Genomic DNA, 19,258 nt, shown 5'->3' with positions numbered 1-19,258 from the left:
TGTGTGTGTGTGTGTGTGTGTTTGTGATTAGATGGCCCTTTTGTTTTCCTGATGTTTGATGAAGGCATAAACTGTTTAATCTGACTTGATGGTAATTAGACGGATGGAGACGACCCTCCAGCCGTAATGCCTGAAAAAGCCATTTAATCATAATGCACAGTAAAATTATTCATCCATACGCCTTCATATGAAAATGTATTTACATATGAAAGCTCACGTATATATATTCAGCCCCCATTGATCTGAAACCTCAAAATGAAATCCAGCACAACCAGTTACCTTCACAAGTTATCAGATTAGTAAATTAATATAACATAAAATAAGTAAAGAAATATGTGTTGCCCATGGCAACGCTGGAGATTCTGTTAAGCAAACAGCAATCAGTCAGGCTCTCCACCAAATCTGACCTTTACAGCAGAGGACGCCACCCTGAACACACGATCTGTCCCCACAGGGAAACTCGCATTAAGACACTTCTCTTTATGAGGGGCAGGGAAGCTGGTCAGACAGTATGATGATGAGTTGGAGAAAAACAACATGCTGGTGGCAAAAGATTTGAGTTGGGTGAAGTTTTTTTTAAACAACATTTTTAACAAACGGAGCTGCAGTGGAAATGGTTCGGTGGAAGCATACGCACATGTGGAGGAATGGTCCAGTCAAAGTACAGACCTGAATCTGATTGAGTGTTCTGTGGCGGGACATGAAAATTGAGGTTGAGTCGCTCTCTGTCCAAACTGACTGTAAGGGGAAGAGTCAGACTTGCAGCTGCTGTTGTGGTATTACATCATATTCAGTTTATAGAAATGTTAAATTATGCTTCATTGCATTTCCATTCAACAATTCCACACAACTTAATGTTCTTCTGTCACACAGAATCATAATTACTGGAAATTGTCACTCTAATGGGACAAAATCTGAAAAACTTGTTGGCTTATGAAGTGTTGTTCGGTGGATTCCTTTACAAAACTAAAAATGAAGCTGATGTTCTTCAGAGTTTGTGTCTAATACCTCTGAGATGTGTGTGTAAGCGCGTGTTGATTATGTTTAAACTCAAAACTTTATGCACAGTTTGCAAAGGTAAAAACTGATCTTTATGGTCTGCAGCAGGTTTGACGGTCTGCTGTCTTTAACAGCTCTCTCTACCGTGAAGAATGACGCACTCTGATCTGTACTTACCTGAATCGAGTGTGTGTGCGTGTGTTGAATGCGGTCAGACTCTGTGGTGAAGCTTAAAAGGAAGTTGAAAGAGCTCAATGTCTCTGTTACTCTACTTTAGAGAGGGTTGGTGCAGAAAATAAAACCAGTCAGATAAGCAAACACTGCGCCGACTTCGTCTCGCTGAGAAATGTTCTCATGCCGCGTCTCCCCACGCCGAATACGACGCCGCTTTTCCCTCCTCTTTTCTGCTTCACACTGCCAAACGGACTTCCTATTAATTTCACACTTGCGTGCAGGCACGATTTATTAATAGCAACACAACAGATTTGCTCAAGTTTTGTAAGAACCGAAACAACGGCGTCCGTGTCTTGTTTCTCGGCGCGTGGCACTCAGGCTCTCATCCTCTTCATGCGTTTGGTCTAGCGGAGGCATTCTTGGTACTAAATGAAGTGTACCTAATCCAGTGTCACTGATATCTCTACTAACACACACACACACTGGAACAGTGCTCATGTCCTCCCTCAGGGCCTGTGCGTTGGCATGGCGCTGCTGCAGACTTCTCCTGATCTTTAAAATGTCATTATGCATCTAAATATAAAAAAAAAATACCCTGATGAGGAGTAGCTGCTGGTCGCAGTGGCTTGTTGTTATGAAAAGGGCAGCACAAAGAGAGACCGCAGAGCAATTTTAAAACCTTTTTTCCCCCCAAAAAAAAATTAGGGGAAAATGGTCAGCAGGTGGACAAAAAGAACGAACAAAACAAAAGTAAACTTGGATTTCATCGTTTGGAAGATCGACTTCAGTCTGGATGCTGAGCTGCGAGTTTGTCACAGTTTCTGTTTCCGAGATCTAATCCTCGGAGGATTCAGCTCTTTCTGTTTGACGGCCCTATCTAATCTGTGCAGGATTGGACTCGGAGGGCAGAGGAGGATGACTGAGCCAGGGCTGTTGCCATGGTAACACACAGAGAGTCTAGATAATCGTTGGGAATCAGAAGGAGGGGAAAAAAAATAGTGTTTGAAGCGTTTCTGTTTCCTGCTGAATTAACATTTCATTGGTTGAGAGCTGATGTTTGGAGATCTGGAGCTCTACGTTTTTAACAATAATAAAGATTATTGTAAATGTGAATCTAAAGAAGCTATTAAAAAAATATTTCCGAAACTGAGAAAAATGCTTTAATTATAGGCGTGGACAATGGAAAAAGAAAAATCTAAAGGCCAGACAGTGGAAGTCCAACCAGATATTCGTGGCTTCTTTAACAAATTTTTAAATTAATTTACCAATTTAAATCTTAAATTTTCATAAAATATTTCAGTAGTTAACACTAATCTTTGTAAGATCCACAACACTAATCAGAGTTTTCTACGTGTTCCCTCCTTAATCTCCAAAGTTACATCAGACGCCATTGTAGAACTGAGATGCTAAAATATTTGCAAGATGCTAAGGTGTTAGCATCTTAGCAGTGAGACTTTTTAAGTTTTACTCTTGAGGATACAGCCAATCAGCACCAGTGAAAAATAATTAGTGCTGCTGGATTGTCTGCTTTCCTAGCGCTAGCGTGTCACGCAGCACTGCTTCTCCGTATTTCAGCTTCCCAAGCTGCGTTCTCTTTAGCATAACTTTGATATACTCTACACAGAGAAAGACCCCAACATATTAGCTTCTGTTGCTCTGTTTGGTGTAGTTTCCTAATGGTGGCCTGTGTTTTAGAAAGAAAAACTCTGTTGTAACTTCATTTGAACCCCACCACGAGCAAACAAGGACGTTTTCAGTTTGAACTTGTTTCCAGTGAATTGAAACTTATTGTTTGAATGTGAACATGTTGAAGCGGAGATGGTGCAGTCTGTGTCCTGGGGAAAAGCTTTTCAGGATCACTGGTCTGTCTGTCTGGAGCATGATTACTTCTCATCCCGTTTAGCTTGTTCCAGGATCACTTTGTTTCTCTGTATTTGGAGTCGGGTTTTATGAAGAAGATCTTTTCGGGTGAAGTTGTGCCGGTTGGTAATTTGCAGAGCATTGATCATTGTCCTCTGCTGGTCTTGCTTGGACCTGAAGGCGTTGCTAAGCTCCTCGTGCCATAATGGAGAATCAATGAAGCTATGCAGTAGCCCTTAGAGCTGGTTTATCACCTCAATTCATTTGAAACGGTCCCTGAAACGTCTCTGCTTGCTCCGTCCTTGGACAGAATGTCCAGAGATCCTTCAGGTGACGCTGCATCTCATCCTGTGGGTTCAGGCTCTCGGGTTTCCGAGGTTTTAATATTTAACGCACAGGAAGGTGGAGATGTTTAAGTAGATGCTGCTCTGCATGTGTTTGCAGACTGAAGGATGTGAAATGATGGCAGAGAACGGCTTGCAGCTGAGTAGCCTGAGGTGGAAGTGAAAGTGACCACACTGTGGCGTTTCTCCCTTTGTCTCCTACGGTTTCATGTTTCGCCATAATAAAAAGAGGACCTAGAAATCATCTTCCTCTTTCTCTAATTGGAGGCTCATTTCCTCTTGGATTCCAGGGTGATAGGGAGCTGTGCCGATGTGGTGAAAATGAGAAGTGAGATAGACTTCTACTACGAATAGCAGGGTGGAAAGACGGTGTGAGCCCCATTTATGCTGGATTTTCTCTTAAATACTTGCTACGGCAGTAGATGGGGGAAACAGTTTAGGCATCTCTCAAGGTCTTAGTGACTCTACTACAACTTAACCAGGTGATCGATTTGACCCAATGAAACATGTCATTCTTCTTCAATTCTCTTAGGGTGCGTTCACAGTAGCCCTGTTTAGTCCACTTTAATCAAACTCAAGTTCGTTTGCCTAGAAAGATGTCCTGTTCATTTGTGGAGGTGTGAACGTGTAATCGATCTCTGAAGCAGACAATAAAGGCAAACTCTGGTCCACCTACAAATAAATGAATACAACCAAAACAAATGTGTGTATGCATTACTAGTAAGGGAAATGACTCACTGTGTTTTGTCCTTGACAAAAATAAAAATCCTTCAACTGCTAAAATTTGACACTACTCCATTTTTGTTTGCATTTTGTGAAGAAGGAAGTCACACTCATGCCTTCTTCTGAGGTTTCCATGTCATTTCCTTCGGTGGTTCTTGGTGCAGCACCACCACAGGCTGGATGTGAACGTGTGTTTCAAAGGGTTTGACTCGTTTTACACAGTGCAGTGTGAAAGTGAACCGCAGCAGCTGAAGATGTACGAAATGTTTAAATTTTGGTTCTTAATCGAACAAAGTCTAAAGGAGTGCCAGGTGTGAAAACACCATAAGAGGCGGTCGCTGAACTTGTCGCCTGGTAGTAAATGTTCGTGCTATTCCACCTTGAGAGCTTGTAAGGCTGTGAGCTGGACTGGTAAAAACTCAGACGTCTTGAGGAGGTTCGGGGAGATAGAGGGGAGGTCTGAACATTTCATCACTGTAATGTTTGCACCCCGTCTCCCCTTCCTTCCTTTCACAAACATGAAGTCTGCCTCAGGTTGGATTAAGGCCCAGACAACAATAATACTAAACACAGGATGTAGAAATTCCTCCAGTCTTACAATGGATGTACTGGACTTTTTTCGCCAGACATATATAGACTCTTTATATGGTCAGGATTTTTTAGTGTGTGGTTATTAAAGTCGACTTTTTTGAGCTTTCTATCATGTTGTCACCAAAACCAAAGCATTTGACTTATTCATGCATGTTTGAGAAACCCTTAAATCTCCCGTGGCAACCGTTCAGCCATGGCGCTTTGACTCCACAGGCCATGCCTCCTCTGCACAGCTCCTTTAGACTAGCGGCAGCAGCAATTAGCAAACACCTGGTGGAACTGCAAGTCTGCAGCATTGCTAAAAACGATTGTAAACGGCTCAGAGTTGGTCCAAAGACGAGCTGAAGGGGGAGCGTCCAAAAAGACAGGAGGTTCTTAAAGAGACAGAGGCCAATTTCAAGGTGTCGGATATGGCTTTGATATCGGCTAAATTTCTGTTAAGTTGTTTTTGATATATACAGTTTTTTTTAACAACTGAAGGTAACAATTACTTAGTTGTCAATTAAAATGACGCTGTTTGCCTTGAAAATACATAATGTACCCTCTAATTCTCCCCGTCAGATGAAGGACTTCAATCCTCCCTCGGGATTCTTGATTCATTTTGACAGGATTCGGCCCCAGAGCCTCATGTTTCCATCTGTTGCCTCTCATCAAGTCTTCACACCCTCACCACGCCTTCATCGTCCTCACCGTCTTAATGTAAGCATTAAGTTACATTAATGCTTATGCATGTCAGAGGCCAGGATTATTCTCTTAATAGGATTGTTTGGATTTTTTTTGAAGTGTGGTTTTGTAAAGGTTTAGCAATTTGAAAACGGAATACGGAATCGTGGAATACACCTTGAAATAAGCAGACATTAAGCAGCTGTGTAAACCTTTAAAGCACCAACACTGAAGATAAAATATTCACACCCTGGCAGTGTTTCACGTCATGACATGGTGCAACCAAAAACTCCAAAGTATTTTCTTGTGATTGTCAAAAAATAATATGAAATGAAATTAAAATTGTGTTGAATTTTAAAAAATCTTTTTACAAATAAAATCCAAAAATTGCAAAATGCATTTTTGTCTACCCAGAAGCCCTCTCCTGCCAGCTTTACATATCTTTAGACTGAAATTTTATCCATTACTATTTGCAAAATAAGCCAAACTCAGTCCGCTGGACATCTGTGAACAATGCAGTCAAACTTACTGAAAGTTGAATTTAAATAACTATTAAATTAAAATGAAAGCAAAAATAAAGGCTAATGAAAGAAAAATAAACTGTGTTGTACCTAAAATGTTCAGTTTTAAAGATTTTAATTTGTCTTTAAAAACCGTGCCTTTAAATGATTTTTCAAAAAGTATTCGCCTGCATCAACAGCTGAGGTCAGAGGTCACGGTTTGGACTAAACAGTTCTAGATGCTGCTACACCTGAGGTCACCCTGTTTTGTCTTCTGTCTTACTGAATAGTATTTTCTGCTTTACACTTTAGTATAGACAGCCAGGTTCATTAAAAATGTCTTTATTGCATGTTTTTTAAACACAAGAGAAAGAAAATACCCTTTCTCCTCTTGAATTTGGGCACATAGCCCTTTGGTGATGTTATTTTCTTGCTCATTTTGAGATTATTTTTGATGAAAGCCGCTATAGAAATCCTAAAGAGACTTGCAGGCTCCAGAGCCCTGCATTATAAAACAATTAGTGTCTCCAGTTTTGCAGAAGGAGGTTGTTCCCTCCCGCTCTGCTGCAGGATCCGGCTCTTCTCGTCGTCATTTCACCACTTTGTAAGTTTAAGGCGGCCTTTGTTCAGAAGACAAATTGAGCATTGGGTAAGATGATAACGACCAGTCTTAACTCTTCTTGTGTTAAGTAGTGATCAGGGACAATAGAAGCCTGGAAAGGAAAGTGTGGGGTGTGTAGAAAAAAAGTCAAGTCCTTTTAAAGCTCTTCAATGGATGTTAAGTGGTTGTTGTCAAATGATCACACCATGAAATTCAGAATGCCTTCTACTTACTGTCACATTCCTGCCACCTCAACGTTTCAAAGACGTCCTACTTGTCCTTTCGTCCTTCATTTCCTTTTACTGTCTTGTCTTTCTCTGTGTGATGACCGGTGTCCACTTTAAATCATTGCAGATCTTTTCATTTCAAAATCGTTTTGCGCTGACTTCAGCGGCATTGGGTGATGTGGACTTAGAGTTTTATTGCTATATTTTGTGATATTAATGTGATAAGTATAAAAATGACGACAATAAATGTTTATTACTTATATTTGAGGTTTGACGTCAGGACACAGCAGTGATAGCCCCACGGACACAAATACTACAAACCAACTTCCAGAAAACTGCAAAACAGCTGAAATGCTGATTTCCTTTGAATCAATGCTCACCTGTGTAGAGTTTTTGATTATAAGTGAAATGTTGATCAACATATTTGCAATCATTTTTCTTCCATTTCCCAGATAAGCCATAAAAAACGACCATGAACCTTCAGAGACACATAAAGGCAATTACAAAGTCAGCCTTCTGTCTCCTGAAGAACATTTCCAGGATTAAAGGACTGATGTCTTGTCAAGATCTACGTGTTTAGCTGTAATCATCTGAATGTCATACCGATCAGTAATCATTAATCAATATGATTACTGCAACAATGTCCTAAAGTCAAACAGTGTGTTCTGATGATTTTGATGGCATTTGACAAAATGTGATGTTTATTGCTTGTTCCATATTTGATGTCTGGATTTAAAGCACTTTGAACTGCCTTCTTGCTGAAACGTGCAATACAAATTAACTTAACTCTGTTGAAAAGCATATCCTTTTGGAATACGCTTCTTTAGGACACCAGTCGCATAAAGAAGTGTGTTTTGCACCACTAAACTTTACACAGCAACTTCATTTGATTATATTTTCTCGTGTTCTCATTGAACAACCAATCAACACAAACAGGTTTGGATGTTTTTAATCATTCATTGAAAATTATCGTGGCAAAAATGACTCAAAATTCTTTCATGATGAGAAATTTATCACGATATATGATAAATGTCCACCTCTATAGCAAAAGGCCTCTTTTCATATGTTTTTACACACCATCAACATGTGTGTGCTCCATCAAACGGATCCTTTGCAGTAGCTGCTGACCTAATTTCATTGCAAGGCATGCCAGGAGGTTGACCCGGAGCCATAATGGAGGCCCTGCAGAGAGGAACGGCTCAGGTTGAGCAATCGGTTTTACCTGCCGTGTGTGCACTCAGGCCCGCTGTGCTCCTGTCGTAAATAATTTGTTCGGCAGACGTCACAAACTCCCGGATCAGGACGGTTTGCGGTCTTTACGTTTGTGTCGTGACACGTTCCATTATTTATCCGCACGAGTCTTTATTAAAGCCAGACTTTCTTCGCTTTGATCTGGTCCCAAAAAATTCCACATTTATTAGGGAGCAGAAATTATGCATGAGGAAGTGTCTGGTCACAGGTGTTGCACCGCCTGAGCCTTTCTGGTATTACTGGAAAGGAAGACAACGGGGCAGAGAGGAGAATAATGCCATTTGTAGTCGTTTGTCTCTTTAAAACGGCGTGAAGTCAGCAATAAAGAACCAAACACACTTTTGTTCTTTAACTGGCAAATGATCTTCTGCGCAGGGGAAATGAAACATCAGAGGTTATGTGAGCATTTCTTTATTGGAAAATACAAAAAAATATATGGACACCAAATGCGCACAACAGTCAGGCTATCCTATTGATCGTGGCTTGGCAGAGCCGGAGCCAAGAGCCCAGTGCTGCAAAGCAAACGGAAAGCAGAGGTGAAACGGGGGAGAATCAATGTGGATGATGGAGTCATTAGTGACGTCGTGACCCTGTTGAGGTTAAATGGGTTTTTGTTGCATTGTTTTGGAGAGCGTGACATGTCGATTTCTGCCCATGGTTCCTTCAACATGTCGGATTCGACTGTGTTTGTGTGCGCCTCTCGTTTCTCTCTGCGTTATTAAATTAGGCCTTGACCACAGTTCTTTTGTCCAGTAGTTGCTTTTCATCGGATGCTGCGGATGCTCCCTTGCAGCTGACGCTGTGGAAGAGCGTTTCTAGTTCTGGTGCTTGTCCAAAATAAATCTGCGTTAATGCAAATGCTCTCAGAGGAGTTCTGTTGTCTTCTCTCAACCTATCTTGACATATAATGTGGAGTGTGCAATTTGTACCACTCATGAGAACATTATGTCAAACTAAAGTAACCACTGGTACTTTAGCAAAAGAGTATTTGCCGCTCATCTAGACAGAGAGGCAAGAAACGAAACAGATTGGGTATTGATAGTGTTTGTAAAGCTTTGAATGTCATACTGATTTCAAATTATTCAAATTTTAAACTAAAAGGACAACTTTGATACAAAACGATCAGGCTTTCTTGCTTTCTTCAGGAAGTCTTGCTCTTTCTTGGTGTTTTCCTACTTGATGGTTCGGTAGACTTGGTTCGACTGTGAAGCAAAATTGCCATATTTGCTGAAATTATTGCAACATTTTTGTGGTTCACTTTCACACTGCTCTGTGTCAAATGATGATCCAAACTATTTGAAAACCCAGTTCCCCTCCTCACCTGTGGAGGCGCTGCACCAAGAACTACTGAAGGAAAGGACACTGTAAACTCAGAAGACGACACTGAGCTCAACTTCCTTCTTCACAAAATGCAAATGAAAATGGAGTGGTGTCAGATTTTAGCGCTTGTAGGATTTATCTTTTGTCTTTGGCGAGATCCATTTCTCCTGCTGGTGCTACACACTCGTGTTTGTTTTGGTTGTATTTACCCAGAACCTTGCACTACAGACCGCTTGCTGCTTTTGGAGTGGTCTTCGGTCCGCTTGGCATTCACATAATCATTTTAACCGCATCAGATTTCACTTCAGTCGAACAGAAACCTGGATTTGTAGGTGGACCAGTTGTCAGAGTTGATTTTTTTTTGGTCCGGGTCAGAGTTGGATTAAAGCAAACTAAACATGGCTGGTGTGAACGCACCCTCAAAGCAGCTGACAACTCATGAACATGGAGCAGTTTTATCTGAGAGAACCTGCTTTACTTCCTGGCTTCATTCAGACAAAACTTCCATTCTGAAGAGTGTTTTTGTTGACGTGTGCTATTCCTGCGTAGGCATGGTTGATCTGAAAACGTTTTTATATTTTAGATCATAGATTTGGTGAGTGTGAAATCCTGTTTATCTTCATCACCTTTTCTAAACGATCAAACTTTAAATATTGACCATGAGGCAAAGAAGCTATTGAGAAGCAAGACTTTGAATCGCTAATATGATGCTGAAGAAATCATATAACGTTCTTAACAACTTCTTGCTAAATTTTGAGTCAAACATTTGCCTTTGTAAGAATCCATTGTGGTGTTTTTTAGGTTCTCTAACCCCGTCAGCCCATCTCAGTAGGTTTCTGTTGGCCATGTTGGCTCGTTACCTAAGCTAGCAGGCTAAGTCGACTCGTTCCCTTTGGTGACACACACAGGCTCAGATCGATAACGTCTCGGTGTTCGTCTTCAGAGTCATCTGTGTCTCCTGAGGGTTGGTTGGCTGCAAAAAAGAAAAAAAAAACAAAACAAAAGAAAACAATGAGCTAATAATTGTAAACATTTTTCTGTAACAATATCGGTCTGCCTTTAACAGCTTCTGGATCTAAATCTGCTCCTGGAAATCGCATGAAGGAAATAAAAGAGGCGGATATGAACAGATGGATCACATCTAGCAAATTCTGTGATTCTTCCTCCACTAATGGATTCCACTTAGCCTGTAACCATGGCAACAGAGATGCTCAGTTGATTTCTGGTTATAGTGAAGAGGAGAAGAAGAGGGGTGTGTTTTCTCAATCAATATCTGCGGTGGATAGCTCAGATGCTCCAGTGTTCAAAGTGTGTGTGCGTGTGCGGGTGTGTGTGTGTGTGTGTGTGTGTGTTGTACCAGAGGGAGAGAGAAAAGGGTTGAGGTGATGTCAACCCTCTGGAGAAGTGGGGATGACGTCAGTACAAAGGATGGAGGAGAGATGTTATGACACACACACCACACACACACGCACACACACTCATCTTTTGGGACTTCTTGGGTACGCTCTTTTGGAGCACACTTAGATCTGTCTGATTATTTTTGTGGGTAATGGAGTCCAGAAATTCAATTTCATAGCTAATTAAAGTTAGTCAACCAGTGATTGAAATGCACCACTTTTCTCCTGAGTGGCTGTGACCAGTGAAGATCAGGTCCAATACCGAAAAATCTGTTTTTTCCCCTCTGTTCCTTTAAAAGTGTCAACAGATCCAACATTTACAGATTGGCCTCAACAGGTTGATCGGCGAATTTCATATTCGTAACGTTTATTTGTCGAATTAAAACTGAATGAACACCGAGTTTGTGTCCATTACAGTCCAAAGAGAGAACAATCTATAAATCCCTAGTCCTCTGTATCATTAGAAAGAAATCTAGGTTGGTCTGTTAAAGTGCAAAGAAAGTCAGAAATTGGCATTGTTCAATTCCAAGAAGAATGGTAATTTTCCCTTTTTGTCTTGGTCAAGATAACTTGATGTTAGTGAGGCTGTTTAACCAACATAAACCCTGTGAAACCCATACATAACACACGTCTGTAATGGGGAAAACTGTGTGAGTAGCTTTCACATGTTTTTAACTTCTTCAGTGTCTATAATAAAATCAAAATGCCAAAATAAACAAAGACTATGAAGTCTGGACTTTTATTGTGTTTTTTTACACATTTTTAAAGCATTTTAACTTGTCTCTTATACACACCTATATACCGACTGCACTCTGTGACTCAACACTTTGTGTGTGTGTATGCGGCTTTTTGGCAGCTGTTTGTGTCAGTGTGGGCTTAGTTCCTTGAGCTGTGGTGCCCCGCTGGAATTCAGGGACACACACACACACTTGTAGACACACACATAGACACAAGGAATTTATTATTGAGCTTGTTCATTTTAACTTTCGAAGGAAACTTGGCTGAAAGCATCTACTTATTTATTAAGCCAGGTCTGAAGGCTAAATCTTTATTTGTAGCTCTTTAAGGTGGGGTGACAAACAGTTTTGCTGACTTTCCCCATCTTGGCTTCCACTGCTGCCTTCAATAGAAACCTGGCGCTGACGTCCCGTTGTCTGCTCAGCAGGAAGCAACAACAACAGCAAGAAGAAGACTTAAGATGTAGATTTATGCTTAAAACACTCTGACAGGGTCTAGAAACCTTGGGTTGAGTGTCGGAATAAATGCTGAGGAGGAGGAGAACTTTCCGACGATCCGGAGTATGAAATGCTCCTCCTGTCCCCCGGCTGCGCGGCGACGCGCTCTGACGGCACTGGGTGGGAAGCAGTCGCGGCACATCAGCTGGCGGTGCAGAGGGCGGGGAAGATTTTTCTCCCTCCGTCGGCGTTCACCTCGGACTCTGGCGGGGGAAGCTGTGGTGGCTCACACAAATTCCTGACCTTCCAAATGTCGGCCTCAGAAGCGGAGAACAAGAACTATTTGTAGCATGACAAGAACGAATCTGTTACTATTTACTGCCGACTGGAAAATGGGCTGCATGGCTTGTTTACAGCGACGAGACGAGCAAAAGTTTTCACATCCCTTTAGTATTTTCTTTAACTCCTGCGACACTACAACCCCAAAACAGCTTTATGTTAGGGTCCAGGTCGTTTGTATAGAACATTTCAGGAACAAGGCAGTTCAAAGTGCTTCACTTTATAAGAATATAATACAGTAACTAATTATGTCTTATGCCATCAATAAAATCATCAAATAAATGCACTGATTCTTTTATTTTAGACAATCCTGTTGCTGTAAACAATCCAACTAAATATAAATGAGTTTTCAGTTCTTTAATCCTGGAAATATTCTTCAAGTGATAGAAGGCTGACTTTGTAGCTGTCTTTATGTGTCTCTAAAGGCTCAGGTGTTTTTTTTATGGAATGACTGCATGGTGCGGCGTGCATTTTTATTTAGTCTTCCTGAGTCGGTGCTTCGTAGAACGCAGACATTCAGTCGGATCGGATGGAGAGCCTCCGTCAGCAGTGGATTTAAAGTTTAGTTGCAGATTCTCAATTGGATTTATGTCTGGACTTTGACTGGACCTTTTGTAATGTAGAAATATGCATCTATACCTGTGGCTCTGCAGCAGGCACTTTGCAGCAGCTCCTTATTCATTTTTCTGAATGATTTAGAAATCACAGGTGTTTTTAAATGCTGCATTGAGGTGATAAAGGACTTCAGTAGAGTTTAATTGAGTTTTCATTCTGTTGCTGCCTAGAAGTTGAGCAATAGAAGTTAATTTCATCTTGCTTCTTCATTCTAACGACAGAAACGACAAAAAATGTTTTTCTTGCCTTTTTTCCCATTTTTTTGAAGAGTGAGTTCAGTTCTGCTCCTCTAGATGAAACCTTATTCAGGTGATGTTAAAAAAACAAAGCTTCTTTGGATTGGAAAGGTTGCTGATCAAAACTGTACATATATTCATACTTATCATTTTACTTGACGGTGAACCTCCTCTGTTTTTCTTCTGCATTAAATCAGCTTGATGTAATGCAAATATTCAAATTTTCATCCCTGTCGAACACAGACTGTCTCTACTGGGTCAAGGCGTGTGTTTGTTTGTGTGTTTGGAGGCATTAAAGTGTGTATGTGTGTGATTAATCAATTAGTCAAGGTGTGATGTAGCCATGTAGTTCCAGTTCTGCCACTTGAACCGTCCTCGGCGCAGCCCAGACGTTACCACCATCAGCTAGAAGCACCGAGAAGATGACACACCTCCCTGCGTCTGCTGAGTGTGTGTGTGCGTGTGTCCAGGAATGCTGAGGTTTGGTGTTTACTGCTGTTGTGCCGGTGAGAACCAACCGTGAGAGGAGGGACGGTGGGGGTCCGTTTGCTAGCCAGACCCTGAGACCTGCAGGACAAGTTGAGTTTCTCATGTGCATTTAATACCTTGGACACATTCCGGCTATCCCTGGCAGCCTGTTTGGTCTTTTCTTTTTCTTTCTTTTCTTTTTCTTTTTTTTAAAGGCGCCGACTCCTGTTGTGTGTTTTATTTCATGAGCTGCTCACTTTAGAAGGAGTGTAAAGTTCCTGTTTGTAATTGCACTGATTTGCCAAGGAGTGATTTGGGGATTTATTTGGTAGAGATGAGAATAAGGTGATTGTTGATTGTGGGACACACTGCTGAGAACTCCTAATGAGTACAAACTTTATTAGATTATATTTATTTATATGAAAAAAATAAACCTTTTTCTGAAGCAGAACATTTCAGAAGGTGCAGAAGGTTCTCATAGTATGACGACATTGAGCTAAAAAAATAGTTCCCCCCCACCCCTCAACAGCTATGCAGGACTGGGCGAAATGACTTAAAATTAAAAGCTCAGATTTAAAAAACAAAAAAATCCAAAATGTGATTTCTGATCTTAATGGATTTTTTTCTAAACAATGCAAATGACATATTTAAAAACAAACAAACAAAAAAGATGCTTGTAGTTCCTGGGTGTGCTGATATCTCAAGCAGTGCATTGATGAAATGAATCCCAATTTTCCAAAAATTATTTATTCTATTTAACACTGTTGACTTTCTAAGTCCCGGTCCTGCCATGACACCAGTAATCAGCCCAAGCCTCGCCAGGCTCCTCCTAGCAAATTAAAGTTGTTCTTACACTGAATTGTAGACTGGATATTTCTCCAACATCTGTTTTAAAGGCTGTTGTTGCCACTTAAAAACTAATAAATGAGTTTATTACTGTAATTCGGCTCCTAATGGATGTTCACAACCACGCTGAAGAATGATGCATCATTAAGATGGCATTGTGGTTTTCTGTCAGAATAATGGAAAAGTTTACACATAAAACTTTCTTTTTTTCACCGCATAGCAGACAGACAATTGTTGTACCCTGTCTGCGTTGGACATCTTTCTTCTCTTTACTCGCTTTTCTCTTGTTTGCTTCGTCACTCAGTACTCCTTTCTATAAATAGTCTACACTAGGAAAGACTTCCGACTTCTTCACTTTTCCACCACCTGACCGACATCTGTGAAGACCTGCGAGAGAGAGACCGAGAGCTGAACCCGTCCACCAGTCAGCTGAGCAGGCTCCACGCTTTCGTTCTCTCATCACATGAAGGGGATGAGCTCATCAGCTTATAACCTTATCTCAACGCGCTGTCAGCACTTTGAATTTGACTGCTAAAACAAAAATGTTTGACTTCCTCTTCACTGATGGCAGATTATTTCGGAAGGGGCCAGAAAACTGTTTTTGTCTTCCCAAAACGTTGCCTGCAAATGTGGGATTTGTGACCCCCCGACTTTCACCAGACCCCGATTATCGGGACGGCTACAAAATCAGCACAGTGATCAAGTTTCTTTTAAACTGATCGTATGTTTCCCTTTGAGTTGGTGGTGTCTTATTGAGAGTTATTTCTGTTTGCTGTTAAACCAAAGGTAATCTCTTGAGGATGTTTTTTCAGATGTAGAATGTGTTGCAGGTTGGAGACTTGGTTAAGAAGTTGATGTCATCTGCATAGTGAAGCACTGCAGCAGCATTATTTCCATTGCTGTCATTCCTGCATAATTGGAACATAGGACGCACACTGCAGCGTGGCAGGAGTATTAGTTGCAAAAATTGTCTAACTGTTTTTCCTTAGGATGGTTTGGAACAAGTCGGTCCTGCTTGGGCAGGAAATAAACTGCGATTTTTTTTTTTTCCTTCTAGAGGATTCATTTTACAGCAGAACACCACAAAGGAATCAGCTGGATGTACATATTCCTCACTTCTAGTCTGTCGGTACTTTAAAAATCGCTAAATGCCAACAATCGCCGGTGTCTTTTCTACTTGTAATACGGTACTTCAAGAACCTCATACCAGGATGTCCGGCAATCCTTAAAAGTCTTTAACTCTCTTAGTCTGAAACAGAGCACCGGTGATCCAGCCAAATTTGCAGTACCGTAATCCCACCACACTTTTTGGTATAATTCCAAATGTTTCTGAAATGCGAGACGTTGCGCTGTCCAGCCAATATCTGGTTATTATGGTAATTTCATCCCTGCCATAGCAGAAAGTGAAATTAGGGGCAATCTTTGAATAGACGGTAAATTGTGAAAATAACTGGCTAAATATTGAAAGTTCCAGTTGTTATGAATTTATAGGCAAATATATTTACTCAAAGGAGATTTAAAGAACTTTGTACAATTAAAATAAGCAAAAATATCCATGTGAAGATTTTAAATTTAGGACATAAAGGGTTCAGAGTCTTAAATCTAAAATTAAGGCCTTTAAAAATTACTTAAATTCTTGAAAACGTAAGTTGGCCTTGAATACCTTAATCACAGATCTTAAATGCTGTTGTGGTGTAACTATTTAGTCTCATACATACTGTGTAGTTCTTTCACACGACTTTTCTGTTTGGGTTAGGCAAACATTTGAGTCACACGCAGACATCTTCGTTCTGTGACCACTGAGTAGCTGCTAATATACCCTAGCTAGCTAGGTAGCTATGTTTTGTTTTTGTTTTTTTTTGCGTCTATCATGGGTAAATCTAATTTTATCTCCAAATGACTGGACGACATTCATCTTCTCCTCTGGCTCACCTCTGTTTCCTGACCTGTTCAATGTCCTGTGTGTTCTGCGCAAATAAGCTTTTCACTAGTATGTAAAATATGCTATTTTCAATTGTACATTTCTGTTGTGAAACTGGTTTTAAGTCTCATCCATAACGGTCTCTAAAAAGCCTTAAATTTGAGTTTGTGAAACTTTCCATCTGACACAAATCTGTTCTTCCGTCGAGAAGTGTTTGACAGATTACAGTAAGCCCTGACTCACTGCCAGCTACAGGCTCTTGTGCCACCGTATGTGTCTGTCATCTGTTTTTATCTGGAAAACTGAGCCGTTTGCTTTCAGCAGCTGGTGACAGGAAGCCATGAGAGTGGTAGCAGTTTTCCAGCATAATGACTTGCTTGGTTAGAGAGACGGCTGAGCTCAGGAAGACCGCAGAAATCAGAAGAGGAACTGCAAGGAAGAGGCTGGAGCAGCTTAGCTTAGTCACTGAACAGTTAAAGATTCACTGTTATGTAAACTCAACTTTTATTACAATGTTATTTCCTCATCAAAAACATACGTGGAGTGTTGCTTTGATTCTTTCATGCATGTTCCAGAAATCCTTTAATCTCCCACGGCGACCATTCGTTGTAAATGGTTCCTCTCACAAAGTGCGGCCCGTCTCCACAAAGCTTCTCCTTGTAGCTGCGGTCTCAAACCGAGCTTCAGCCTCACAGAGCAGCCCTCCTCTTCCAGCTCCTTCAGACTAGTCGGCAGCAATTAGCAAACACCTGGTGGAACTGCTGAGCTTTATCAAACTACTTTTCAGCCCAAAGCTCCTAAAAAACCTAAATGATGACGTGCTGAAGATGGTCAGAAAGAGCATTATCTTCGTAATGAGACACAGGCCCAAATACAAGGCTTCAAATTGCAAAGTCAAGTTTCTTTTAAGTTATGTTTGATGAATAGAGCATTTTTATAACAACTGAAGGTACTGAAATTGGACAATATGCCTGGAAAATACATAATACCGCCATGTTTTCTCTTTATGTCATGTAAACATGTATCTGTTTGATTTTAAATATATGTAACTTCGTTGCGACATTCGATTTGCTTGAGTTCTAATTACAGCAGCTAACTTGGGAACTTTTATTAATTACTGTTTTGTACAAGGACAAAAACAATCTAGATATGCATTAAAAGAGAGCTCCACCTAGCTAATCTAAATCATGGATGAATTCAGAGACTCCCTGTGAGGAAAACGACTGTAAGAAAGCAGTCAGAGGAAGCTGAAGAAGCCCTGCAGCGTTGATTTGAAGCAACAGATCGGATCGCTCTTTGCCAGCCGCATGGAGAGGACAATCGAGGGACAGCTGTGGAACCTCTGGAGAAGATGATGCAAAGAAGGATTTTGCATAAAATCAGGAAGATTATGGAGAACCCTGATCATCTTCTTCATGAGAAAGTCTTTAGTCAGAGGCCTCTGCAACTTCGCTGTAATACAGACTGCTACAAGATTTCATTCTGCAATAACTCTGAAGTATTTTGAATTAATATGAGTTACAACATTTAATTTCCATACGGGATCAATAAGGTATGTTTTGAATTGAATTTGAATGCTGACTGTATTTTCTTTCCTCCCCAGAAACCTTGAATTTTTGACTCTGTTCCTATTTTCACAGCTCAGTAGAGAGTGATGGTATCCATTATTTTGAGCTTGTCTCTCTTCTCCAGTCAATCTTTCTCTGCTCAGCTCTTTTCCATCTTTGCTCACACTTCACCTCTTTATTCCCCTCCCTCTCTCCATTGCTGTCTGGAGTTGGTGGACGGCTGCGGACTGCAATAGGTGGTCAGGATTCCTCCAGACAGCAGGAGGGAGAGGAGGATCTGTCTGGAGCGTTCAAAGGCTGCCTCGTCCTTTCCTCTGATACAGTTTCTTTCTTTCCGTCGTTGATGAACTAAAACGTTTTTTTTAATAATCTCCGGTCCTCTTGGGTTCACGTATGCATTCGAATTGCACCAGAGTTTCCTTAAACTGGACAGAGGCCGAGGTTTTTAGGTGAACCCGAGTTTGTTTTTTTGGTTCGCATCAGAGTTCAATTGTTCACACCTCTCCAAGCGAACCGGACTTTCCATGCAAATGTAGTAGAGTTTAATCAAAGCGAACTAAACAGGGGTGGTGTGAATGCATCACTATCTCGTATATCCTCAGGGGTCCCAATAAAAAAACAATGTAAATATTAGTAACAGAGAAAATAATATTCAATAGTAGCCCAGGTACAGTTGGATGTTTCTCTTTGTACCAAGCAGACTACCTCTTCACTCCGACGCTGTTCTCTTGCTTCATTCGGAGGAGATCAGTCATTGAAACCAAACTGTGTTTGAGTTTGTGAGTGTGTGTGTGTGAGAAAAAGAGTGACAGAATAAAGGGCTGTGCTCACTATCGGCGGGGAAGTTGTGAATTAAACCATTGTCTCTGTCATTGCTACCTCTCTCGTGTTGGAGGTGGCAGCTGTTAATCTTGGCACACTCTTATTGGATTATCACATGGCCACACACACACACATATGCACACACACACTCCCAGTCTGATAAACTGTGGTCATTCACCTTTAACTTCATTAAACAGCCATTGCCTCTGGCTGTTTTGAATAGCTGTCAACTCTTGTCTTTGTCTTTGACTCTGTCAGGTGCTTCTCTTGTGCGGCGTTAATGGCAGCAGCTTCAGAACGGCCGTTCAGTCGGCCCGCTCTGTGACGGGACGCATCGAAATGCCATGACTTTACAAGCTCTCCTGACTCAAAGTAACGGGAATGCCTGAAGCTGTTAGGATTTGAATGGATGTGCGACAAGTCTGCTTTTGTTTTCTTGAAGTTTCTCAGTGTTGAAATGTTTGTCATATGAAAAATTGCTAATGATTAAACTGACAGAAGAGATGTATGTTTTTTCTAATGCATGTTATCGGCTCGGGTTGACGGATGTGTTGAATACAGGGATGTCAGAATACAATCAAAAGTTGAATCTGTGTTACATAAAGGACCTTTTGAAGA

General features: G+C 41.0%; 1 protein-coding gene across 14 annotated transcripts in view; it reads left to right on the top strand.

Annotated features, from left to right (window-relative positions):
* Positions 1–19,258, top strand: part of LOC103152843 (unconventional myosin-IXa-like) — a 141,608-nt gene that overhangs the window by 13,848 nt on the left and 108,502 nt on the right. The window lies entirely within an intron of this gene.

The sequence above is a fragment of the Poecilia formosa genome, unplaced genomic scaffold, assembly GCF_000485575.1.
Source record: "Poecilia formosa unplaced genomic scaffold, Poecilia_formosa-5.1.2 Scaffold330, whole genome shotgun sequence".
NCBI classification, from domain to species: Eukaryota; Metazoa; Chordata; class Actinopteri; order Cyprinodontiformes; family Poeciliidae; genus Poecilia; species Poecilia formosa.
Note: the sequence above shows the minus strand (reverse complement) of the source record. Positions and strands in the feature narration are given on the sequence as shown.